General features: G+C 46.3%; 1 long non-coding RNA gene across 1 annotated transcript; it reads left to right on the top strand.

The window, feature by feature from the left end:
- The first annotated feature begins 6,568 nt into the window (after positions 1-6,568).
- Positions 6,569-17,718, top strand: LOC134341185 (uncharacterized). The gene is made up of 4 exons (XR_010016722.1): positions 6,569-6,679; positions 7,717-7,921; positions 10,261-10,389; positions 17,156-17,718. It is a non-coding gene; the product is annotated as an uncharacterized LOC134341185 (long non-coding RNA).
- Positions 17,719-27,464: the final 9,746 nt, after the last annotated feature.

Below are 27,464 nucleotides of genomic sequence, written 5' to 3'. Positions count from 1 at the left end.
GAAGAGAGCTCAGAGAAGCTTCAGTGTAACGGTGAGAAGCAAGGATTGGGGCACGACTCGTGGCATATCAAGGTAGATGTATTATGTTCCTCTTGTGTACAGAGCCTGGATGGTTTAGGAACCCTGGCTGACGAGAGAGATTGAAATTCCAGTCAAGAGGAGAGGCAAGCGTACATTGTGTTTACAAACAGGAGTCCCGAAGAAGGGTCTCAGTCTGAAGCATCGGATAGCCAACTCTTTTCCATTGATGCTGCCCGGCCTGCTGAGTTCCTCCATCATTTTGTACACAATACATTGTGTTTAATTTGGGGACAAGTTCATTTCTTGATGATTTAAAAAAATATAAAGAATGCACTTGAGGTAAATCTGGAGGGCAAAGTGCGGGTATGAGATGGATCTGACAGACAAGACTAAGGAAAATTCTAGAAGTTTCTATAGCTCAGTAAAGATGAAAAGGATGGTTAGTCAGAGAGGAGTTCCTGTTGGGGATCAGCAGGCTGTCTATAATTTGAGGGGGCAGATAGGTTGAAATTATAACTGAAAATCACGATTGCTCAAGAGATGAGGGCAACAGGTGAAGACGGATTGGGGGCATTCATATTCCCAGGGAGAAGGTATTTGCAGCCTTACAGTGATTTCTCGTGGGTAAATCCCCAGGGCCTTACTAAGTGCTTCCTGGGACTCCGTGGGAGGCTAGAGAGGAAACAGCGGAGGCCCTTACGGAGATAATTACTTCATTGTTTGTTACTGGGAAACAATGCCACTAAAGAATGGAAGGAAGTCAGTGTTGTTCCGTAGTTTAAGAACGATAGAAGGGATAAGCCAAGGAATGACAGACCAGTGAATCCGATGTCAATTTGGGGAAGTTAGTGGTGGGCAGTTGGAGGGATAGGATATCTCAGTATTTGGGTAGACAGAGACTGATTAGGAGGAGTTTGCATGGTGTTGTGAGTGGTAAGTTGTGCAGTTGAACCTCTTTAGAGCTGTTTGTAGAATGACCAAAATTGTAGATGAGGTTCAGTCTGAGAATGTTGTCCATTTAGCAGAACCAACAATAAGACCTCGCATGGTAGGATCATATAGTAGGAAACGTTGCATGAAATCCTGGAGAGACAGTTCGTTGGATGCAAAAATATGACGGATATACAAGCTTTAGTCAAGAAGGACATGGTTCAATTAGGTCATGTGCCAGTGAATCCTTTAATGCCAAATGACTAAGAAAACAATCGAGTGAAATCATGAGGGCAAAGAGAGAGGGTGTGAGATGGATCTGGCAGAAAAGGTAAAGGGAAATCCCAAGAGATTTTGCAGCCATATCATGAGTAACAGGGTGGTTACTAAGTGAGTAGATCCCTTTAGATATTGACCGGCAGGACATGGGTGAGATTCTTAACTTTTTCACTGAGGAGATAATCATGATTACTCAAGGGAATTAGGTAGAGATGTTTTGGATACTGGTCATATTTCCAGAAAGGATGATATTTGCAATCTTACAGTGTATTGTTGGATAAATCCCCAGAGCCAGAGCGAGTGCTTCCTTGAAATTTGTGGGTGGCTGGAGGAGAAATTGTGGAGTCTCTTGCTGAGATTATTGCCTCATCGTTTGCCACCAGAGAAGTTGCAGAAGACTGGAAGGAAGCTCATGTTTGGTTGTTTGAGAAGAGCAGGAAGTTCATGCCAGGGAACGACACACCAGTCAGTGTGAAATCAGTAGCGAGAAAGTTACCTACGGGAGTTCTGAGGGACAGGATGTACCAGCATTTGAGTAGATGGAGTCAGATTAAATAGAGTCAGCACGGCTTTGTGCATGAAAAGCCCTGCTTATTGAACAGTATTCAAGCTATTTGAAGAGATGACTGAAAAGACAGATGAGGGCAGGGCAGTGGACGTTGTCTATTTGTAGTTCAGTGAGGCCTTCGACAAGGTCTTGCAAGGTAGGGAAACCTGGATGGTTAGGAATCTAGTCAAGATTGGTGGATTCACAATTGGTATAGACAACGAAAGCGGAGAGCGGTGGTTGAAGGTTGTTTTTCGGAATGGAGGCTGTTGATGAGCTGTGTTCTGCAGGGATCAGTGTTGGGTTTCTTTCGATTGCTATTTTGAGAAATGATTCGAATGCCAATACACAGGGCTTGATCAGTAAATCTGTGGATGACTCACAATACAAGGGTGCTATTGATAGTGAAGAAGGGTGTTGTGGAATACAGAATGGAGGAGTAAATAAAATCATAGGGGCAAGATAAGGTTCACGATAACAGTCTTTTCTCCAGGTCAGAGGAGCCCACAATTAGAGTCCCTGGGTTCAGGGTGAGGGGGAGAGAGTTAAAAGGGACCGTGGAGAGTATGTGAAACTATTATAGTTATTATTCTAATATGTATTTATTGAGTATGCCAGCAAGGAAATGAATCTCAGGGGTGTATATGGTGATATGTATGTACTTTGATAATAACTGTACTTTGGTCTTTTTCACAGGGGAAGTGGTTGAGGCAGGTACGAGAGTATCCGTTCAGAAGCACTGGGATAGGTACATGGAGGGGGTGGGACGTGTAGAGATACAGTTGTAATGCAGACAATATGGACAATCTGGACGGGCACCATGGCCAGTGAGGAGTGGTTGGGCCAAAGGTCCTGTATTCTGTTGTATTGTCCAATGTCTCGATGGGCTGAATGGCCTCCACAGGGCACATCTGGCAGTCCCCCGGTGATAGGTCGCTGTAGATTGGATGTTGCTCTGTATCTATCGACCCAAAGCTTCCAGGGATGGTATTCTGTGTGTTGAGAGAGTCATTGTACTTACTGTCTCACCCACGTCAATACCTCACGCTGTCCGTGTGTCTGTTTTCCCTTCCCCTCCGTTCTCTACACACATCCCACTCTCTGAGCCCAAATGGACCCTGCAGCACTTCCATTCTCTGTGACCCCTCCTCGTCTCTCTGACCCACTCTGGAACCTACACTCCTTGTCATCTCTGCGGTCTCCACTGTCTGCAACACTCCTCCCCACCTCTGTAAACTACCCCACTTAACCTGCTGCTTTCACATCCCTTGAGAACTCACATTTGCTGACACATTGACGGTGAAACAGAGCCCATTCCCATGCTGATGGGTGCCCATCTCTGAGCTCGGAGGAACATTAAATCTACCCCCTTCCCTTCTGTTACTAGGAATCACCCTGAGTGAAATGTGCTGGTGTGAGGCAGCCTGAGTGAGCACAGGTTCTGTGTTTTACAGTGCAATGTTACGGTCGAGGAGCCGTCCATGAAGAGATTGTGAAGCAGTTGAATATCAACGAGTGTGAATGGCCAAGGATTCCCTGTGTCCTGTTTGTCTACAATGTATATCATGAAATTGAGGATTTTCGAAATGCCCTGCAGTGGGTCACAGGTAGATACTCTCGTCCTCTCCGCAGGTGAAGTCATGAAGTCAATTAGCTTCCCTGGTATCCCCTTCCCCTTGGAAACTTCTGCTGACTACTGGCTCTTCCCTTCCTCTGAGGTACAATAATTATGACTGTGTGTCATCCTGGGATTTGGTTCACAGTAGGAGAGTGGCACTGCATTGATGTAGCACCTTCCTTATCCCTGTCATGTCCTGTGCTGCCCTGCCACCAAAGCTCACAGTAGTTATCATTGTGATGGGGATGTATAATGGTGCACAGCAAGCTCCCACAAACAGCTGTGAGGTAATGGACTGTGGATCCTGGTGTAACATTCTCCAGGGTATGGGTCGGTTCCCTTCCTCTGTGTGTAAGGTGTTTGGAACTTTCTGTGCCCGATTGGGGAGAGCATTCCTGGGATGAAAGTCCCAGTGGGAAAATGATGCTACTGTCAGTGCTCTACCTCCTGTGGGGAGGTGAGTGCCAGTAGTGGGATGGGAGGGCTGTCTTGTACATAGTCAGTATCAACTGGACACACACGGGGGCAGGAAGGTGTGCACAGCCCCAGGTGGAGGGTGCTGAGCTCAAAACTGATGTACCCAGTGGGTGGGACACACACCCATCCCACAGCAGCACCCAGACACTCTGTTACTCTGTGTTGCAGGAGGCGGAAGAGTGCGGAAGGAAGATATTTGTGCCGTGATTCTGTTGCAGAAATCCCTGGATGTGGGAGAGGGGAAGATAAGGACCTATCCAGGGTTATTCCATGAAGCAACAGCAGTTCATCGAGTACTTTGGAGAGAAACCAGCGATATTTTCAAAAGGAGGAAAGCTGACTGCCAGTGTCCAAATACAATTCAGGCCATCAGACAGAGTCTCAGTGACCGAACCAGATCCAGAGAACATTCCTCCTCCGGTGGGTAAAACCTGTCTCTCCCTGTCATGCCTCACGCTTCATGGTAACCCTTCCCACATGGAATGTGAGGGATGTGATCGATGTGTGTCTTGTATGGGAAAATGATGGAACCAACTGTAGTCTGTCAGGCAGTGACTGCTGCGGGAGGGAAGTTTGCTGTCCAAAATGTCTTTAGGTCCAGAGGTCATTTTAGCAACAATTCCGAGCTTACAGGCTTCTGACTGATGTGTAGGCGTTCCAGTAGGGCGGGGCAACAATCTACTGGGCGACGAGCCTTCGGTGGTGAATGAACAATTGGGTTGTTCGATTTCTTCAGGATGCAACCAAAGGAAGAAAAGCAGGAATTCGGAGAAGTGTAACACTGAGAATGCAGGCTTGGGGCTCCAGCTGAGCGATTGGGGCAGGAGTTGAGAAATATGAAGTCTTCAGAGGCAGTATGTTCCTGGCGAAGTGGAGGGTAAACCTGGCAAGACGAGAGATATTCAAGCTTTGGTCAAGAAAAATATGGAGAAAAACTGTGCAATTAGGTTATTTCCCAGTGAATCCCTTAACATCAAATAACTAAGAATACTATCAAGAGGGAAATCAGGAGGGCAAAGAGAATGGGTGTGAGATGGATCTAGAAGATAAGGTTAAGGAAAATCTCAAGAAGTTCTGTAGTGATTAGCATAAACTTTACAGTGGCAGCCATGTGTATTCAATTCCCTCTGCTGTCTTTAAGGAGTTTGTACTTTCTCCCCGTGTCTGCAGTAGGTTTCCACTAAGTATTCAGTTTCCTGCCATTTTGCAAAGGGCTAGTGTTGGTAAGTTGAGGGCATGCTACGTTGGCAGTGGAATCATAGTGACACGTACGGGCTCCCCCCAGCTCATCCTTGTACTGTGTTGTTCATTGACGCAAACGAGCACAAAAACAAATCTTTAATCTGATCTGTCACTATTTTAAGATTAAAATGATAACTAAGGAGAAATAGCTCACTTTGGAAGCTCAGAAGGTCTGCTTATGTCCTGAGCTGCAGGAACATGTTGGGAAAAAATAACATTTAGCATGCTGACATTCAACAGTTGAGTACAGAACTAGGGTATTTTGTTGCCATTGAATATGTCATTGGTGAGGCTGCAATTGGAACATGGTGCAGAGTTTTGGCCACCCTTTTATAGGAAAGATTTGGTTAAACTGGAAATTGGGCAGGGAATTGCAAGACTGTTGCCAGTGTTGATTAATAGGGAGGGGTTTTCCATTCTAGGTCATTATTTCGTGTAATGCAGGAGGTGGTGATGATATAGAAATATATAAAATCATGGTGTGGCAAGGATAAGGTGGATGCCAACAGTCTTTCCCACAGTTCAGAAGAGTCCAAAGCTTGGGGCATATGCTTAGGGTGAAGAGGAAAGGTCTAAATAGGACCTGAGGGGTAATTCTTTCACCAATAGCGTGGTGAGTATATAAACCAAGCTGCCTGAGAAAGTGGGTGCAGCAGTGGTTCCATCAATGGTATCATTGAAGGGGCACCTGGATGGATGCATGAAAAGGCAGGGTTAGAGATGATAAAGTTGACTGCAGAAATTGGGATTATCCAGCTGGGCATATTGGTCATCACAGAACTAATGGGCGAATAACCTCGTTCTTGGTGTATTAAACGATTAGCTGAATAGCCTCATTGTGTACATCCCTCAGTCTCTAAGTACATGCCCTTGTCTCAGAGAAGCTTCAGTGTAACGGTGAGAAGCAAGGATTGGGGCACGACTCGTGGCATATCAAGGATGTAGATGTATTATGTTCCTTTTGTGTACAGAGCCTGGATAGTTTAGGAACCCTGGCTGATGAGAGAGATTGAAGCTCCAGTCAAGAGGAGATGCAAGCGTACATCGTGTACACAAACAGCAGTCCTGAAGGAGGGTCTCAGCCTAATGCATTGACTATTTACTCTTTTCCATAGATACTGTCCAGCTTGCGAAGTTCTTACAGCATTTTATGTGTATTAATTTGATTTCCAGCATCTGTAGGTTTTTCTTGTTTGTGATTCGGCTACTACACCGCAAAGTCTCCACCAGGGATGCCTACCCTGAGGAAGCTTAAATCTTCTCTCAACAGGAGTTCAGTAAAACCCTCCGTCACTACTCCCCCTCTGTGATCCCTGCTGCCCTCCGACTCCTTGACCATGTGCTCACCCAGACCCGTTTCCACAGGTATGTAACCTTCCTGGGAACATGCCTTTGCTGCCAGGTTACCGGTTTCTGATTGATGTGTGTGTTGTGCACTAGGGTCGAGCGAGGATCGCAGGGCAGTGAGACTCCCTCATTGTGCAGTGAGCAACTAGATCATTCAACATCTTCAACCTGCACACAAGAGAAGAGCAAAAAGAGCTCAGTGAATCTTCAGTGTAACGGTGAGAAGCAAGGATTGGGGCACGAGTCGTGGCATATCAAAGGTGTAGATGTATTATGTTCCTCTTGTGTACAGAGACTGGATGGTTTAGGAACCCTGCCTGATGAGAGAGATTGAAGTTCCAGTCAAGAGGAGAGGCAACCATACATTGTGTTCACAAACAGGAGTCCCGAAAAAGGGTCTCAGTCTGAAGCATCGGCTGTACTGTTTCCATTAATGCTGCCCGGCCTGCTGAGTTCCTCCATCATTTTGTACATAATATGTTGTGTTTATGGCCAGCTGGTGGTGCAGTGACATCAGCGCCGGACTCCGGAGCGAAGGTTCCCAAGTTCGAACCCAGTCAGGCCGCTCCTGGGCACGCTTTACATCCGTGCTGGGTTGAGCGTCGAGCTAGCAACTCGACCTTGTAAAACAAAAATAGCTTGCCACGGAAACACCGGATTATCGGTGTCCCTATAACTCCACTGCTGAGTTAAGGGCTTTTCTACTTCTTTAATTTGGGAACAAGTTAACTGTCATGTTTCTTGTTGGTGGGTGATTGTACTGTAAACAGGAAGGGCTCTTTTTGTGAGTTAACATGTACTCCCTGGGTGGAGTCGCTGAATCCGGACGACAGCAAAGGCAGAATGAATGTCGTCTCACTGTAAAATTCTTTACTGGTTCCTGCTTCACTTGATCACCCTACCCAAGTTTGCACATTGAGCAGTTGCAAGCCAAGTGAAAGTGCAAGCAAGAAACAGACTTGGATCCCCACAGCGCAGTCAACACACAGGCATCGATCACTGGGTTTACACAACACCAAACATGGGAAGCAGTGAGTTTCTATATTCAGTCCGTTACTGACAGCACGCCACCCCTAATTCTCGAGATGAAAAAACAAATAAATTAATACTTTCGCATTGCAATTCAGAGTTTTCAAAGGACGGCTGTTTTCACTTCCCAACCATGGACAAATGGTAGGTTCCCATAATCAGGGTGTGAATTCATTAACCCGTTTCACCCAGACAGCTGATGCTCTGTCTCCCTGGCCTCTGGCAGGAATCTGGAGACTCTGAGGAACAAGTTGTGTAACTACAAACCCCCTGAGGGCTATGGAAACTCCTGTATAAACATCCTGCTCGTCGGCCTGGTGGGGGCTGGGAAATCATCCACCATCAACACCTTCCTCTTGGCTCTGGATCCAGAAGGGACAACCATAACCTGTGTCCCGACGGGGATGAATCCCCGGTCTCTCACAAAAGAGGTACACACACTGCTGTCACTTTAATATAAATACACAGGCATTCTATGTTGCTGTATTCACTGTGAATTCACCGCCCTTTCTCTGTCTCCCTCATGTCCACACCAGCGGGAGTGAAAGGTCACTCCACTCCAATCTATTGGCTGGAAAGCACTCGGGAGGTCCCGAGGCTGGGAATGGTGCATTTAAACCCAACTCTCTGATAACAGTGTACATTTTGCTGGGGAATTAAGAAGGGAGGGAGGCAAAGGAAATTATAGGCCAAATAGCCCGAGGCCAGTAGCTGGAAAATGCGAGACTCCATCAACTAGGACATGGTTTCACTGCACCAGGTGGCATGTGACAAAACAGGACAAAATCAGAATGATTTCCTCACGGGGAAATTTTACCTGAAAAATCTGTTGGAATTCTTTGAGGAAATAACAGGCAGGATAGACAAAGTAGAGACTGGATGTTTACTTGGATTTTCAGAAGGCCTTTGACAAGGGGCCACACATGAAACTGCTAAACAAGTTAATAGCCCAGGGTATTACACTAGAATTACTAGCATGAACAGAAGTTTGCTGTCTGGCAGGAGACAAAGAGTAGGAATAGATGGGGCTTTTCCTGGCTATCTGCTGGTGACTAGTGGTGTTACACAGGGATGCTTTTATTCACGTTATATGTGAATGATTTAAGATGGAATTAATTGCTCTGTGGCCAGTTTTGTGGATGATATGAAGATAGGTGGAGGGGCAGGTAGTCTTGAGGAAGCAGAGAGTCTGTGAAAGAACTGAGACAGTTTGGGAAAATGGGTGCATGGAGTGTCATTTGCAATTTTCCAGTCCTCCAGAACCCATCTAGAATCTAGTGTTTCTTCAAAGATGACTACTGATGCCTCCACAATCTCTTCAGGAACCCCTTTCAGAGGCTGGGCTGCAGTTCATCAGGTTTCAGTGACTGATCTACATTCAAACGTTTCCACTTCCCATCACCTTCTCCTTACTAACAGCAGCTACACTCACTCCGAGTCCCTGACTCTTTGGCATACTGCTGGTGTCTTCCACAGTGAAGACTGACAGACTACTTATGGAGTTCATCTGCCGTTTCTGTGTTCCCCATTACATCCTCTCCTGCATTATATTCCAGTGGGCTGATACCCACTCTTGCCTCTATTTACCTTTTGGTATAATTTTTATATTCTTGTATAGCTTATCCTCAAATTTCATCTTTTCTCTGCTTCTGGACTTTTCAGCTGCCTTCTGCTGGTTTTTAAAATAAACCAAATCCTCCAACTTCCCACTACTTTTTGCTACATTATATGCCCTCTCTTTTGTTTTACTGCTGTCTTTGACATTCATTGTTAGAAATAGTTACCTCATTACGCCCCCACCCCCTTTAGAATGCTTCTCCCACGGTGGGATGGATCTATCCTGCACCTTTTGAATAGCTCCCAGAAACTCCATCTATTGCTGTACAGCTGCCATCCCTGCTAGTGTCCCCTTTCAATCAACGTTGGCCAGCTCCTCTCTCATGCCTCTGTCATTCCCTTTACTCCACTGTAAAACTGAGACATCAATTTTTTTTTTTTCCCCCATTTACCTCAGGGTGAATACAATCATATTCTGAACCCTGCATTCAAAAGGTTCCTTTATCTTAAACTCCCATATCAAACCCAGGTTGTTTCACAACACCGAATCCAGAATGAGTTTTTCCTGAGTGGGCTTAACCTCAAATTCCTCTAATAGGTCAAGTTGTAGGCATTCTAATAATTCCTTCTCTTGAGAACACTTCCTGTTCCCTTCTCCGCAGATGTTGCCTGATATGCTGAGTATTCTCCACATTTCTGCTCTCTCACTCCAAGACTGTCATTAATTAGGATTTCTCGGTGAACTGGAATGTTACAGTTTGAAAGGGGAAGCCAGAGATTCAGGATAACATTGCTACAGTCAGAGTGTCTCTGGGTCTGTATACCAGGGATTCACCTGCCCTCTCAGGGGAATGTAAACAGTCCCAGGGTAGCAAGGGAAGCGGAGTTTCCTTGTGTCATGAGACATCATGTGACCGAGAGAAGATCAGGGAGATCTCCCACAGACTGGGATGTCCTGTCACTGAGGGAAGAGCAAGGAGTTCTCCCTCAGATTGGAACGCCCCATCACTGAGGGAAAAGAAAGTTCTTCTGTGTCCCGATGCACATTTTTAGCCATCAGCCAATGACAAAAAGCAGATCTCTAGTTGATCACTGTTCTATTGTTTATGGGATTTTGCTGTGTAAACACTGTCTGCTCCGTGTTCTACATTACACAGATTTCACTCTCCATGAAAGGTGCCATACAAATGTACATCTTCTTGAAAATTTACAGCTCAGGTCCTACGGAGCAGGGGGTTTAAAGTTCTGGGATTCATCTGGATGGAATGCTCTGGCAAACATGGATCGGACAAAGAGAGTGTTACAGATGATCCTGGAAGGGAGAGTTCCCAAAGGAACAAACGTGAGTTTCTGCTGTTACTTTATACTCCTGATTCCCACAACCCATTAAACACTGAGCAATCTCAAAGAGAGATGGGAGAAATAACTCCCAAGAAAAATTTCTGATGAAATAGTCATGGTTCAGAAGTCTGGGTCCACATTCCGATCGGGATGAAGCTACAATGTGGATTGAGGGAGGGTGGCACTCTGTAAAAGAAATTATACGGAAACACCAAACAAACAGTAACACTTGTGAACACAGTGATAGTGATTAGTCCTGGAGTAACACACGGGGACACAGTGACAGAGATTAGTCCTGGAGTAACACACGGGGACACAGTGACAGAGATTAGTCCTGGAGTAACACACGGGGACACAGTGACAGAGATTAGTCCTGGAGTAACACATGGCGACAGAGTGACAGAGATTAGTCCTGGAGTAACACACCGGGGCAGTGACAGAGATTAGTCCTGGAGTAACACACGGCGACAGAGTGACAGAGATTAGTCCTGGAGTAACACACGGGGACACAGTGACAGAGATTAGTCCTGGAGTAACACACTGGGACACAATGATAGTGATTAGTCCTGGAGTAACACACGGGGACACAGTGACAGAGATTAGTCCTGGAGTAACACACTGGGACACAATGATAGTGATTAGTCCTGGAGTAACACATGGGGACATAGTGACAGAGATTAGTTCTGGAGTAAAACTGGGACACAGGGACACGGAGTGACAGATTAGTCCTGGAGTAACAACACAGGGAAAGAGTGACAGATATTATTCCTGGAGTAACAGAGATTGGTTGGCGAGTTCCATATCTCTCTCCTTCGTGTCTCACCGCCAGCCGTTCCCACCTCACCTGCCCTCTGCACATTGTTGGGACACGTTGAGCTCTTGTCCACGTGAGGGAGGACTGAGTGTTGTGCTGACATCCTCCACATGATACAGGTCAGGAGACGGAGCAGCGATGGGGAAATGGATCAATCCCAGCAACACATGACCCCAGCATCCGCTCCACTGCTAGTGAAGGTCACAGGGTCTCCTGCCCCGATGATGGTCCGACCTCTGCTCCAACTCACCTGGAGCAGCTCCTCCTTGTCTCCCACCAGTTGCCTTCTGCTGGCGTCCATTTTGGACACTGTGGGGTCAGTCTGCTGCTGTCATTTCCAGTGGGTTGTCAGAATGGTGGGAAGTTGATGGGGAGATGAGAGAAGTGTGAACTGACAGAGAGCTGGCATGAACTAGACTGGCTGAATGGCCAAAGGAAAATAAAATGAACAAAAGCTGCTGAACTCTCCATTTACCTTTCTATCTTCCACTAACCTGGATACAATACACATGATTGTCTCTCCCACAATACTGATGGAGACTAACCACTTGAGAGCCCATAAACAGATCAGCAGAACAAAGACATCATCCTCAACCATGAGGGATAACCAGAATGACTGATGGAGATGGAACAACTCACCTTCCTCAGAACCAGCTCGGAATGCCAAGGCTGGTCCAGAGATGACGTGATCTGGCTCATCAACTCCAAGCTGGGCCATTCTCTCAGTAGTAGAGACACCACAGAGTGTTTCATCTTGTCCTCTTGTGCCATGTCCCCTTCCACAACCGCTGACCAAACGGTGCCTATGTCCGGGTCATTTCCCTGAGCGGCTGCCACTTCCCAGGGACGCAATTCTGGCAACTGCTTTGTCTTCAGAGCAGTCAGGTTGTAGTGAGCTTGTGAAATGGCAGCATGAGAAGCTCCCAAAAGATCTGCCACTCAATTCTGCCCTTGCCTTTCCTCTGCCTTACCATGATAAAAAATGGGCACATGGCTGTCACTCCAGGGGCAGGAACACTCTCCCACTCTCTGTCCCTGTCCAGCCCTTCATGTACACGTTGGGACAACGCATCGGCATCAATGTTGCTACTTCCCGACTGGTACTTCAGGCTGAAATCATAGGCAGACAATGCCGCCACCCACCAATGGCCTGTGGCATCCAATTTCACCAAGGTCAGGATATATGTTAATGGGTTGTTGTCCGTCCTCACCTCAAACTTGGCTCCATAAAGATAGTCACTTAGCTTATCCACCACAGCCCACTTCATTGCTTGTAACTCAGTTGTGTGTGGGTACTTTCGCTTAGGGGTGACAGACTTCAGCTGACAAACACAACAGGTCTCAACCCTGTGCCCTGATCCTGATACAGAATACCCCTAAGCCTTCTCTGCTGGCATCTGTATGCGATACATACGGCAAACGGGGACCGCAAAAGCCAGTACAGACGCTTTCGTCAGCAGCTCCTTCAGCAACTGAAAGTCCTCTTCACATTTCGCATCCCATCTCACTCCAAAAAGCTCTGCAGGGCTAAGATAATATTTACCATCCTCTCCTTTCAGCCCCAAGGGAGGGTAAGTGCACAGAGGCTGGTTTAAAGGGTGATTCACTTTAAAGAGTACTTCACGAACCTCCGATAGTACCCACAGTACACAAACAACGAGAACAGGGCAGTCACAGTCTGGGGCTTGGCCATGTGGTCATTGCCTCTATCCTAGACAGATCCGTGCTACTCCATCCCATGAGACTATATGCCCGACATAGCCTACAGACGTCTTGCAGAACCAGCACTTGTCCAGGGAAAGTTTTAACCCTTGAGTTTTCAGGAAGCCCTGCATCTTCAGTAGCCTCACTTCATGTTCTTGTAAGGTGAACCCAAACACTCTGAGATGATCCAGGTACAACAACACCTCAAGCAAGTTCATATCCACCACTGTTTTCTCTATGACATGCTGGGAAGTCGCCAGGGCTCTAGATATGCCCTGGGACTCGCTTTTAAACTGGAAGAATCCCAGTGGACATATAAATGTCGTCTTCTCTTTGTCAGCCTCACTCATGGGGATTTGATAATGCCCGCTCCTCCATTCTAGCACACTGAACCACTTCGCACCACTCAGGCAGGCCAACCTGTCCTCAGTTCTCGGGATGGTACTTCTGTTCAGAGTCCTATAGTCCACACACATCCGTACCTTCCCATTCTTCTTCCTGGCCACCACTATTGGAGACGTATTGGGGCTTCTGAACTCAGTGATGATCCCAGCTTCCTTCACCTTCCGCAGATGCTACTAGACGTCTTCCACTTCTGCAGGCACCAGTCACCATGACTCTCTGCCAGTTGCTGTCTTTTTACGTCGTCAGAGCTCTGGCACTCATCCAGCATCTGAGAGATCTGCTCTGCCCAAGTCTCATACTCCCCTTCCCCGACGGGTGGGCGTTATTCCCGAGAACATCCTCAGCCTACGACAACTGGCATTTTGCACCTGGGCACTTTGCCATTTATTTGCCAGGGAGGTAAGGGCCGATACCAACTCAGAATGCTCCTCCCTCGCTGGAGGGTCATTAGACCCTCCACATCAGACCACTCCTTCCCCTCGCTCCGCAGAAACGAGAGCAACTTGTCTTTAAAGTCTCTGCCCCCAGCTCTGGGAAACTGAGTTTCCGATTCGGCACCCTCGTCTACACTCCCCTCCTCCTGGAAAGTATGGATGGCCCACGGCCCCCCTCTCTCTTCCTGGGCCCCGATAGAACCGGGCAGATCCACTGCCGTTACCTCAGCGACCCTTTGCCTGCCATTTTGTCAAACCGCCGCTCCAGGATCGTAACTGTTCCTAATGCTTTAACAGTACACAGAGTCCTTATTAACAATTCATTGGCGCTACAAGTGTCTACCCCACTCATTGCACAAGCATTCGTTACCGGTAACCCTGTGGATTCTCACCACCGCTCAACCCCTGCAGCGTTAATTACCACGTACTGTAATGACTTTACCGGACAATAGATTAGCACGGGCTTAAACACACAACCCACTGGATCAATACTCAGGCAATCACACAGCATCCAACAAAATCAATCCTGGTCGATAACCCCACAATGACCCCCCCCCCCGGCTGTGTAAGTCGAGGGAAGACACACTCTGATCCGCCAAACCCATGAGATTGTGACGTTCTCCCACCTCAACCCTCTGTGTAATTTGCTACCCTGTACAACTCAGTGTCAATAAATAACAGACAGCACACTGCATATGATTGAAAGAATTATATTTATGAATCTTCACTTACCTAAAGGGTTAGTAAAAAAGAAGGAAGAGGCAAAAAGGGCCCATTATAATTAAACAGTGTTCTCCCTTCATCTCCTGCCAAACAAAGGACCCAGCTCACACCGGTGTCAGGCACACAACACAAAACCCACTCCCCTCATTGGTCGGCTCACATTGCAAAGCACCCGTTATCTCTAACCATAACCCAAACACTGCTTAACAGAACGACCATTACCTTAGCAGTGAAACCTTTCCCCGGGTGTAACAAACTATCAACTATCAGGAAACCATCAACTTTTGCTTTAAATATACCCATGGACTTGGACTCCACAGCTCTCTGTCCACAGATTTACTACGCCCTGGCTAAAAACTTCCTCCTTACCTCCATTTTACCATAAGATAGTGTCCCTGAAAGTGAATCCGGAGGATGTGGGAACGTCTCAATGAAGGGGGGAAGTTTTGTGATGTTATCCACTTTGATTTAAGAGCCTGATGACTGAGGGGTAATAACTTCCTGAACCCAGTGGAATGAGTCTTGGGGCTCCTGTACCTTCTTTCTGAGAGCAGCAGCAGAAAGAGAGCATGTCCTGGGTGGCATGTGTCCCAGATGATGCAACAACGCTCCATATCGATGTGCTCAATGGTGGAAACAGCTTTACCCGTGATGGACTGGGCTATACTTGCTGGTTTCATAGGAATTTCCATTCAAGGGCATTGGTGTTTCCACACCAGGCTGTGATGCAGCCAGTCAGTATATTTTCCACTACACAACCATAAAAGTTTGCCAAAGTTTTAGATGTCATAGCAAATCTTCACAAACTTCTAAGCAAGTAGAGGTGCTGCTGTGCTTTGTTTGTAAATGAACTTAATTTTTGGGTCCAGAACAGGTCCTCTGAAATAGTAACACTGAGGAATTTAAAGTTGCTGAAGCTCTCCACCTCTGAACCCTGAAGAGGACTGGCTCATTTGCCTCTGGTCACCTCCTTTTAAAGTTAATACTCAGTTCCTTGTTGTTGCTGACATTAGTGTGGGAAACATAACACCCATCTGTGCATGGCATGATCCCACTGACAGCAGAGAGGTAAACACAGGAGGTAAACATGGGAGGCAGTAGGAGGTCACTGGGCCTCTCCATCCTGCCAAACTCACTATGATTCAGCTGATTTGTCTGGGACCTCATCTCCTTCTGTCCCAGTTCCCTGCACTCTTGACCCCCAACCTTCCAAACACTTATCCAGTGGGTAGGTGACCAAAACTGCAGACAATACTCCAAATTATGCTTCGAGTCAGAGAGTCGTAGAGAAATACAACACGGAAACAGAGCCTTCAGCCCATCTGATCTGTGCTGAACCATTTAAACTACCTACTCGCATCGAGCTGCACCTGAACCATGGCCCCTCAAACCGCTACCATCCATGTACCGATCCAAACTTAGACCATAAGACATAGGAGCCGAATTAGGCCTTTTGGCCCATTGAGTCTGTTCAATCATGGCTGATCTTTTTTTTTCTATCTCCTCCTCAAGCCCAGTTCCCGGCCTTCTCCCCGTAACCTTTGATGCCATGTCCAATCAACAACCTATTAATCTCTGCCTTAAATACACACAACGACCTGGCCTCCACAGCTGTATGTGGCAACAAATTCCACAAATTCACCACCCTTTGGCTAAGGAAATTTCTCTGCATCTGTTTTCAACTTCTCTTCAATGTTGAAATCGAGCTTGCAGGCACCACTTGTGCTGACAGCTCGTTACACACTCTCACGACCCTCTGAGCGAAGATGTTTCCCCTCATGTTCTTAAACTTTTCACCTTTCACCCTGAACCTGTGAGACTGCTCCGGCTGCTTCGCGTTTCATGTCTGCGAGCTTCACGGTGATTTGTCCCGCTGTCTGACGAACTGAGACCGAGGCTGTGGGCAGATTCCGGGTGCTCAGGGTTGTATAATTTATGCATACATTGATAATAAATGTACTTTGAATGCCCTAAGCTCATCCGCCTTTCCTACAATACTCCCTGCATTGAAATATACAAACTCAGAACATTAGTCCCACCATGGTCAACCTTTTGATTCCTGACCTTGTGTGTAGGCTCAGCAACATCTTTCCCCACAACCACTCCACGATCTGTTCAGGCGCTCTGGTTCCCATCCTGTGTAGTTCTAGTTTAAACACCACCCCCACCCACTTGCAGCACGAGCAAACCTTCCTGCTCGGATATTCGTTCTCCAGTTCAGGTGCAAACCATCCCATCTGTACAGGTCCCACCTTCCCTGGAAGAGAGCCCAATGATCCAATAATCTGAAGCCCTCCTCCTCCTGCACCATCTCCTTAGCCACGTGTTAAACTCTATTACTCAGGCTTTACTTTGTGCTGCCTCATTTTACTGATATTTTCTGCCCCCTCCTGCCACACTCTGTTTGCCAAATCCCCCCTCACTCCTCTGTGCCACTGGTCTCTCACTTCCTCTTCAGTTATTAAGCATTCTGCCCTTGGAACCCTCCCTTTTCTGTCTAGTCTGAAGCCTGGTCTACACAGTATTCACGTGATTCCCCAGGACACTGGCCACAGCACAGTTCAGCTGAAGCCCATCCCAATGGAACAGCTCTCTCCATCTCCGTTACTGCTACCATTGCCCGTGAATCTGAAGCCTGTGGAGTTTATAATTCCATTAATACCCTCTCTCTCCTTCCTTTCCCTCAGTTTGAGATGTTGGCAGAACGTACTGGGATGGAGAGGCGTTTCATGTTTGTGGTTTCGAATCAGTGGAGAGGTGGAAAGATCGAGATGATAAAATGCATCCTGGCCCTGTATGTTCTGGATAATATGGTCAGAAACATTGACCGATTTCTCAAAGCAGTGCAATGATCACAGCTGACCTTGTCCAGTGCTGTGAATCCAATCCATTTTCAGGAGCATGGACACTGCTGTGGGATTGATGTTTTTATTGTTTCCCCTGTAGTTTTAGCATTCTTTATGCTTGCTTATATATTTGTATAAATCACCTGTCTGTAGACTTTTAGTAACGTTGTATAATCAGTTCTATTCTTCTCTAGTTTTTTCCCATGCAAAGCTGAAGGGTGAATCAGTTTCTCAAATAAACTGGCCCAGACCACTGGGCAGGATGAAGGCAAACCACGTGCTCATGGTCCTTTGTTACAGCCGGTCACTGCTAGAGTTGTTTATAGTTTCAGTGGTCACAATTACAGCCAGTCACTGTTGCAGTCAGTCACAGTTACAGCAGTCACAGTCATTTCATAGCTTGTCACACCAGACAGTCAGCCATTCTTGTCTGGCGTGTAGTGTCAGAATTGGTCCCCTTTCGGATTAACCGGGTCACGGTATGGACGTTCCTGGCTTGACCCTTGTTTTTTACGAGGCCGAGTGGCTAGCTCGACACTCAACCCGGGATGGATGGAAAGCGTGCTCGGGGGGAGCCGACTGGGTTTGAACTTGTGAGCCTTCGCTCCGGAGTCCGGCACTGATGTCACTGCGCCACTAGCTGGCATAGCAGTCACAGTAACAACTGGTCACAGCTACAGACAGTCACAGTTATAGTGGTCAGCGGTACAGCCATTCATTGTTAAACCTTGTCATGGTCACTGTTACAGCCAATTACTATGACAGCTTGTCTTAATTACAGCTGGTCAGCTACAGCCGTCACTCGTACTGCTGGTCACTGCTGAGCCAGTCATAGTTACAACCAGTCACAGATGCAGTGGTCACTTTTACAGCCAGTCACGGTTGCAGAGGTCACAGTTTTAGCTAGTTGCAGATACAGCGGTCACAGTTACTGCCACAGGTAGTTACAGCCAGTCACTGGATGGATGGTCACTGTTACAAATGCTTATTGCTACTGTTACGTACCCCGTAACTGGGTTGCCAAACCAGCAGAAATGGATCACTCAGTTGGAGTCTGGATTACTGGAACTAAGAAAGTTTTATTAAAGAAATAAGCAACACAGTACTCTAATCAAAAGGATAATGAATACAACAGTTCAGCAATGATAAACACACATGTACACAGAAACTAGGATAATAGGATCAATCAAGCTCTATCGTCGTCTAAGGGTAAATGACCAGTTTCAAAGTGACGCAAAGTTCAGTTCAATTGAGTTTAGTTCAGTTCACAGTAATCACTGCCGCAGGAGAGAGAGAGAGAAAGCGAATGAATATTCAAACGGCTTCCACACAGACCTTCAATGTTCTTCAATTGAGTTTAGTTCAGTTCAGCACTGCCATGGAAGAGAGAGAAAGCGAATGTATATTCAAATGGCTTCCACACAGACCTTCGATATTCTTCACGTCAGCTTTCGGGTGAGCCCTTTGTAATGTCTCCTGAGGTCACCGACTGTGACCCCTCCGTTTTCAGATACGATTGCTCCTCTGCAGTGAACCTGGCACCCAGGCAAGGGCGGACACACACCAGGTTCCCGCCGATTGGACCTTTCCACCCTGTGCGTCTATGGCTTGGTCCCGCGACCAGCCCTCCAAAACTTCCCACCAACTTGTGGGAGGCGCACCGCTTCCAGGGTCTCGTTACCTCGTGGTGTCGTGTGTGTGTTGCCTTAGCGAACCTGTCCCTTTTTATCCTCACTTCAAACAGTTCAGGGTTCAAAGAGGAGCCGATCTTGACAGCTCTCAGACCGTGTCTCCTTCCGTTAAACTCTCCCATCCCTTCATTAACATCTCCAAATGCTGCTCCATTGTTTTCCTTATCTCTCTTTCTCCTGAAGACAGGTGGCAGACCAACTGTTGATTCCACTGGTGCCAGCACAGGACAGTTAACATCTTAGTCTATGTGTACTTTTGTCACACCCCTCACCTTTAAGGATTTTTACTGGGGTAAAAATTACAAACATGAACATTATTTGATACACACAAATATACATCTTCATCAGCTATTTGGCTAATACATCGAATTTTACGTTGTCAACACCTGGCAGACAGTCAGCCATCACATTTTCTGTTCCTTTTATATGTATTATTAATAATCCCTTAAACCAGGCTCCAACTTAGCAAACTTCATAGTGGCCAAAAACACTGATGAATTGCGATCAATGTAACCTCTCATTGGGTTTCGTCCCAGACCACAATAACAAGGGTCGTCCCATCCCGACTTAGTTTTCTTTCACAAGGGCTTAGTAGGAGGGGGAGGGGTAGTAACCGCAGAGTTATTGCAAAACTTCCTACAGTACCCCACCATCTCCAAGAGCCTTCTGAGGGCCCTCATGTCTGTCGGGGTTGGGATGTCAGAGATAGCCCGCACCTTAGCTTGCATCGCTGCCAGCTGCCCCTGTGTCACCACAATTCCCAGATAAGTGACCTTCGTGTGGCCGAACTCATTTTTTTCAAGGTTCACTATCAAGCTGGCTTCAGACAGCCGTATTACATCGCCAATATACACTTCTGTGTTCGTCAGCCCTTTAGTCACTGAATTACTCATTCTATAGGGCTGTTGCTCACTAGGCTGACCTAGCGTGACAAACACCACCCAAGTTCCCAGTTCTTTACATCGCCTCGGGACAATCAAACACACGTGTGCAAGCCGTTTAATTAGCTCTCCTAAAGGGTCGCTTTGTTCGGGGATTAAGGGAGAGACCTTATCAGCAGAGCTGGCCAAAACAATAGCCTTCTCCCACCTGGTCGATACCATACTCATCTATTCAAAGTGGTTTTTTTTCCTTATCAGGGGGACCCTAGCTTCATTGATTTCCGCGCTAACACCTACTAGGTTCGTTAGCATATCAAAAGCCTGTGACCGTCTCAGTTCGCATCTGCCATAATCAATAACATCCGTCCTCCTGTATAGCTGGTAAACCGCTTTCATGATTCCACCAACTGTTTCCTCCAGCACCTCAAAATGTCCACCGAGGGGTACCTTGTGGGCCAGGTTAAAAACCTCATCCCCATAACTCTTTTGCACCACCCCCCATTCCTCATCTGCGGGTATGGTACTTGGTCTCCCTTTCTTCCTTCGCAATTCCTCCTCCACACAATAGCCTACTGGCTCCCTTCTTAATTCTGCGTCAGAGAGAGCTGTCTCCGCCAAAACCATCAGCCCCTCATCTCGCTCCTGCGCCTGCACAAATTCCTTCCTGGCTAATGCTAAATCTGTCTCAGCTCCCTCACTACCTCTTGTTTCACTACACTCCTTCTTTTCACTTTCTACCTCCTCTTGGTACGTCTCAGCTAAATTTACTTCGGCAGTCCCGAGATGAACCTGTGAGTCCATGGGCAGGGCCTCAATGCTGGCAGGCTGACCTGTCAATCTCACGGATGGGAACACAATTCCCCCGGCGAGGTCATTACCGAGCAAGACTTCCACGCCTTTCATCGGTAATTCGGGCCTCACCCCGATCGTGACTAGTCCAGAGACCAAGTTGCTTTGTAGGTGTATCTGGTGCAAAGGGACTGCTTCTGTCCCTCCCCCAATACCTTTTACCTTGACCTCCCCAGTCTGGGTCTCTGAGCTAAACTCTAATACACTCTTCAATATCAATGACTGACAGGCTCCCGTGTCTCTCCAGATCCGCACTGGAACTGGGTTTACTCCCTCCTTCACTGACACCAATCCAGCCGAGATAAACCTCTCGCGCCCTTCCTGAACTTTGGCAGACCTTTCCTCTCCTAGCGGTTCGTTTACCAGCTCGATACAGCCATTCAAAATCGCTGTCTTCCCTTTCCCCATCTCCTTCTTTGGGGCAAAGCACCTGGACGCAAAGTGTCCGACTTTCCCACAATTATAACAGACGACCCCAGGAGACTTCCTACCAGACTGCTCCTGGTCTACTTTATCCTTCTCACTAGTCCCCGGCTTATTTTCTGACTTTTCTGGCGGACTCTCCCCGCCGTCCTGACTACCCTTCTGGTAGCCTTTACTCGGGGCAAACTTCATTCTATGCGTCAACGTGTACTCATCCGCTAACTTAGCAGTTGTGGCTAAAGTGGCTGCCTCTTTCTCATCTAGGTAGGGTCTCATACCCTCAGGGACACAACCTTTAAACTGCTCAATCAGGATCAGCTGTAGCAGTCTTTCATAATCCCCCTCTACCCCTTTCGAGGCGCACCAACGCTCACAATATGTCTGCATCTCACAGGCAAACCCTAAATACGTGCAGTCCCACTGCTTCCTCGCATTCCGGAACCTCTGCCGGTATGCCACCGGGATCAACTCATAAATCCTGAGGATGGCCTCTTTCACCACCTCATAACTCTGGGCATCTTCCGCGGACAAAGCTGAGTAAGCTTGTTGGGCTTTCCCTTTCAGTACACTCTGAAGCAAAACAGCCCACTTATCCCTCGGCCAGTCCTGACTTGTAGCAACTTTTTCGAAATGGAGAAAGTACCGATCCACATCGGTATCGTCAAATGGGGGAACCAGCCTAACCTCCTGGGTCACCCGGAACCCTCCACCTTGCTTCGGCACGGGCCCCTGCTCTGCCCTTATCTTTAACTTCTCCAGCTCAAATTCCCTTTCCCTCTGTTTCTCCTCTCGCTCCAACTGCCTTTCTTCTCGCTCCAACTGTTTCTCTCTCTCTTGCCATTGTAACTGTCTCTCTTTCTCTTCGTGTTCTAGCTGACGTACCCGGAACTCGTGCTCGAGTCTCAGTTTTTCAAGCTGCACCTGTACTGCGTCTCCAGCAGGTTTTTCAATAGACACCACCTCCAGCTCCCCTTGGGGAAACACACCTTTAGATACATAGTGCTCTACGATAGCTCTGTGTATCTCCTCTCTCCTCATTGTCGACTTCCCCTTAACAAGATTCAACCGTTTGGCCACAGCTACCAATTCCGCTTTCCTGGCATCCTCTAATGCCTCCAAGGTTGGCACCTTTAGAAATTCCTCAATCTCCATTTCTGCTGTTTGTCTTTTCTTTCTTTCGGGAATTTTAGCCCAATCAATTTACTCCGTCCCAAATTTAGCGTTCAAAATTGCGGACGAGAACCCCACTTATGTTACGTACCCCGTAACTGGGTTGCCAAACCAGCAGAAATGGATCACTCAGTTGGAGTCTGGATTACTGGAACTAAGGAAGTTTTATTAAAGAAATAAGCAACACAGTACTCTAATCAAAAGGATAATGAATACAACAGTTCAGCAATGATAAACACACATGTACACAGAAACTAGGATAATAGGATCAATCAAGCTCTATCATCGTCTAGGGGTAAATGACCAGTTTCAAAGTGACGCAAAGTTCAGTTCAATTGAGTTTAGTTCAGTTCACAGTAATCACTGCCATGGAAGAGAGAGAGAGAAAGCGAATGTATATTCAAATGGCTTCCACACAGACCTTCGATATTCTTCACAGTCAGCTTTCGGGTGAGCCCTTTGTAATGTCTCCTGAGGTCACCGACTGTGACCCCTCCGTTTTCAGATACGATTGCTCCTCTGCAGTGAACCTGGCACCCAGGCAAGGGCGGACACACACCAGGTTCCCGCCGATTGGACCTTTCCACCCTGTGCGTCTATGGCTTGGTCCCGCGACCAGCCCTCCAAAACTTCCCACCAACTTGTGGGAGGCGCACCGCTTCCAGGGTCTCGTTACCTCGTGGTGTCGTGTGTGTGTTGCCTTAGCGAACCTGTCCCTTTTTATCCTCACTTCAAACAGTTCAGGGTTCAAAGAGGAGCCGATCTTGACAGCTCTCAGACCGTGTCTCCTTCCGTTAAACTCTCCCATCCCTTCATTAACATCTCCAAATTCTGCTCCATTGTTTTCCTTATCTCTCTTTCTCCTGAAGACAGGTGGCAGACCAACTGCTGATCCCACTGGTGCCAGCACAGGACAGTTAACATCTTAATCTATGTGTACTTTCGTCACACTACAGCCAGTGACATTTAAGAATGGTTACTGTTATGGATGGTCATAGTTACAGCCAGTTACAGGTACAGCCACTGACAGTTACAGCCAGTCACAGGTCCAGACGGTCACTGTTACAGCTGTTCACAGTTACAGCTGGCTACAGTTACAACTGGCCCAAGTTACAGTTGCAATAGTCAGAGGTACAGCCATTCATTGTTACAGCTGGCACATTTCCAGCCATTCATAGTTACGTATGATCACTGTTACAGCCTGTCAAAGTAACAGCCAGTCACTGTTACAGCCACAGACAGTTACAGCCAGTTACAGCTACAGACAGTCACTGTTACAGTTGACCACTGTTACAGTCACAATTACAGACATTCACTGTTATGGTTATGTCACTGCTACAGCCTGTCACAGTTACAGCTCGTCAAAGTTAAAGACATTTACAGTTACAGTGGTCAGAGGTACAGCCATTCATTGTTACAGTTAGCACATTTACAGCCATTCACAGTTATGGATGGTCACTGTAACAACTGGTCACCGTTACAGCTGGTCACTGTTATGGATGGTCACCATTATAGCCAGTCACAGTTACGGATAGTCACTCTTAAAGCCGGTCACTGTCTTCAGCCAGTCACAATTACAGATGGTCACTGATATGACTGGTGACTGCTACAGCCGTTCACCATTACAGCCAATCACTGCTCATTTGTTCACAGTTATAGATAGTCACCTTTACAGCCAGTCACAGTTACAGCCAGTCACAGTTACAGCCAGTCATAGTGAAAATCACTCACAGGTACAGCCAGTTTCAGATACAGCAGTCACAGCTACAGCCATGTACAATTGCAGGCAGTCAATGTTACAGCCTGTCATAGTTACAGTCAGTCACAATTACAGATGGTGAGTTTTACAGCTGGTAACTGCTACAGCCTGTCACAGTTATAGCAGTCATAATTACAGTGGTCACAGTCACAGCTGTCACTGCTACATCCTGTCACAATCACTGCCACTCACATTTTCAACCTGACACAGTTTTAGCGGTCACAGATACAGCCGGTCTCTGTTACTGCCAGTCACTGTTGCAGCCAGTTACTGTTGCAGTTGTCACAGTTACAGTCAGACACAGTTACAGACAGTCACTGTTACAGTCAGTCACAGTTATAGACAGTTACAGTTACAGCAGTCACAGCACTCAGCACTCAGAGCTACAGCCAGTCACAGTTACAGTGGTCACAGTTTATTTATTTTATTTTAAAATATTTTTATTAATTATTACTAAAGATCAACAAAAAGAAAATACATTAAGGTAATAGAAACATAGAAACATAGAAAATAGGTGCAGGAGTAGTCCATTCGGCCCTTCGAGCCTGCACCGCCATTTATTATGATCATGGCTGATCATCCAACTCAGAACCCAGCCTTCCCTCCATACCCCCTGACCCCTGTAGCCACAAGGGCCATATCTAACTCCCTCTTAAACATAGCCAATGAACTGGCCTCAGCTGTTTCCTGTGGCAGAGAATTCCACAGATTCACCACTCTCTGTGTGAAGAAGTTTTTCCTAATCTCGGTCCTAAAAGGCTTCCCCTCTATCCTCAAACTGTGACCCCTTGTTCTGGACCTCCCCAACATCGGGAACAATCTTCCCGCATCTAGCCTGTCCAATCCCTTTAGGATCTTATACGTTTCAATCAGATCCCCCCTCAATCTTCTAAATTCCAACGAGTACAAGCCCAGTTCATCCAGTCTTTCTTCATGTGAAAGACCTGCCATCCCAGGAATCAATCTGGTGAACCTTCTTTGTACTCCCTCTATGGCAAAGATGTCTTTCCTCAGATTAGGGGACCAAAACTGCACACAATACTCCAGGTGTGGTCTCACCAAGGCCTTGTACAACTGCAGTAGTACCTCCCTGCTCCTGTACTTGAATCCTCTCGCTATAAATGCCAGCATACCGTTCGCCTTTTTCACCGCCTGCTGTACCTGCATGCCCACTTTCAATGACTGGTGTATAATGACACCCAGGTCTCGTTGCACCTCCCCTTTTCCTACTCGGCCACCATTCAGATAATAATCTGTTTTCCCATTTTTGCCACCAAAGTGGATAACTTCACATTTATCCACATTAAATTGCATCTGCCATGAGTTTGCCCACTCACCCAACCTATCCAAGTCACCCTGCATCCTCTTAGCATCCTCCTCACTGCTAACACTGCCACCCAGCTTCGTGTCATCCGCAAACTTGGAGATGCTGCATTTAATTCCCTCATGCAAGTCATTAATATATATTGTAAACAACTGGGGTCCCAGCACTGAGCCTTGCGGTACTCCACTAGTCACCGCCTGCCATTCTGAAAAGGTCCCGTTTATTCCCACTCTTTGCTTCCTGTCTGCTAACCAATTCTCCACCCATACCAATACCTTACCCCCAATACCGTGTGCTTTAAGTTTGCACACTAATCTCCTGTGTGGGACCTTGTCAAAAGCCTTTTGAAAATCCAAATATACCACATCCACTGGTTCTCCCCTATCCACTCTACTAGTTACATCCTCAAAAAATTCTATGAGATTCGTCAGACATGATTTTCCTTTCACAAATCCATGCTGACTTTGTCCGATCATTTCACCGCTTTCCAAATGTGCTGTTATCACATCCTTGATAACTGACTCCAGCAGTTTCCCCACCACCGACGTTAGGCTAACCGGCCTATAATTCCCCGGTTTCTCTCTCCGTCCTTTTTTAAAAAGTGGGGTTACATTAGCCACCCTCCAATCCTCAGGAACTCGTCCAGAATCTAACGAGTTTTGAAAAATTATCACTAATGCATCCACTATTTCTTGGGCTACTTCCTTAAGCACTCTAGGATGCAGACCATCTGGCCCTGGGGATTTATCTGCCTTCAATCCCTTCAATTTACCTAACACCACTTCCCTACTAACATGTATTTCACTCAGTTCCTCCATCTCACTGGACCCTCTGTCCCTTACTATTTCTGGAAGATTATTTATGTCCTCCTTAGTGAAGACAGAACCAAAGTAATCAAGTCAACATGTCAATATGTACAATGAAGAATTAAATTACCAAATAACTAATTGACAAAGCTAAACAGTATATTAATAATAATAGGAAAAAATAAATTAAGAATATTTTTGAAAAAAAAGGAAAAAAATGAACCCCTACTAACTAAAAACTAATAGAAAAAACCCGACTAACTAAAAAAAAACTGCAAAAAAAAACCCATTGGGAGCAGAACCCCGGAGCTATACGCCATACAATCTTCCGTAAAAGAAAAACATCAATCCGCCAACTCAAATCCATTTAAACAAAAATCAGAAGGAAACCATCTTCATCAACTCAAATTAGATGATAGTAGTGGGCAAATGAACCCCATCTTTTCTTGAAATCAAATCAAGGAAAGTTCAGCTTCTGATTTTCTTCAAACCAAGACATAACATCACGTGAGAGAACCATTGTATCAAAGTGGGAGCAGAGGCATCTTTCCATTTCAACAAAATAGCCCTTCTGGCCAATAATGTGACAAATGCAATTACACATTGGTCTGATATAGAAATACCATGAATATATTGAGGGATTATACAAAACTGTCAATTTATTAGGTTGTAAGTTAATTTTTAAAACTTTAGAGATTGTAGAGAAAATAGATTTTCAAAACTGTTTCAATGCAGAACACAACCAAAACATATGTGTCAATGTAGCTGTCTCAGTTTTACATCTATCATACTGACTATCAACATTAGGAAACATTTTGGACAGTCTCCCCTTTGTCAAATAGTAAAGATGTACTATTTTATATTGAATTAAAGAGTGACTGACACAGATGGAAGAAGGGTTAACCAACTTCAAAATTCACAACCAATCATCTGTTATCAAGGTCATGTTAAGCTCTCTTTCCCAATCTTGCTTAATCTTAAGTGAAGGGTAATTGTGCTGTTGTAACAGTAAATTATAAATTTTCCCAATAAAACCTTTCACTAAAGGGTTCATTTTTAAAATAATATCTGACAGGTCAGAATCAGCATTGAGTATAGGAGTTGGGATATAATGTTGAAATTGTACAAGGCATTGGTGAGGCCAAATTTGGAGTATTGTGTACAGTTTTGGTCACCGAATTCAAGGAAAGATGTCAACAAAATAGAGAGAGTACAGAGAGGATTTACTAGACTGTTACCTGGGTTTC

Source organism: Mobula hypostoma (genome assembly GCF_963921235.1).
Source record: "Mobula hypostoma chromosome 8 unlocalized genomic scaffold, sMobHyp1.1 SUPER_8_unloc_3, whole genome shotgun sequence".
In the NCBI taxonomy this organism is placed as follows: domain Eukaryota; kingdom Metazoa; phylum Chordata; class Chondrichthyes; order Myliobatiformes; family Myliobatidae; genus Mobula; species Mobula hypostoma.
This window is presented reverse-complemented; position numbering and strand designations above follow the sequence as displayed.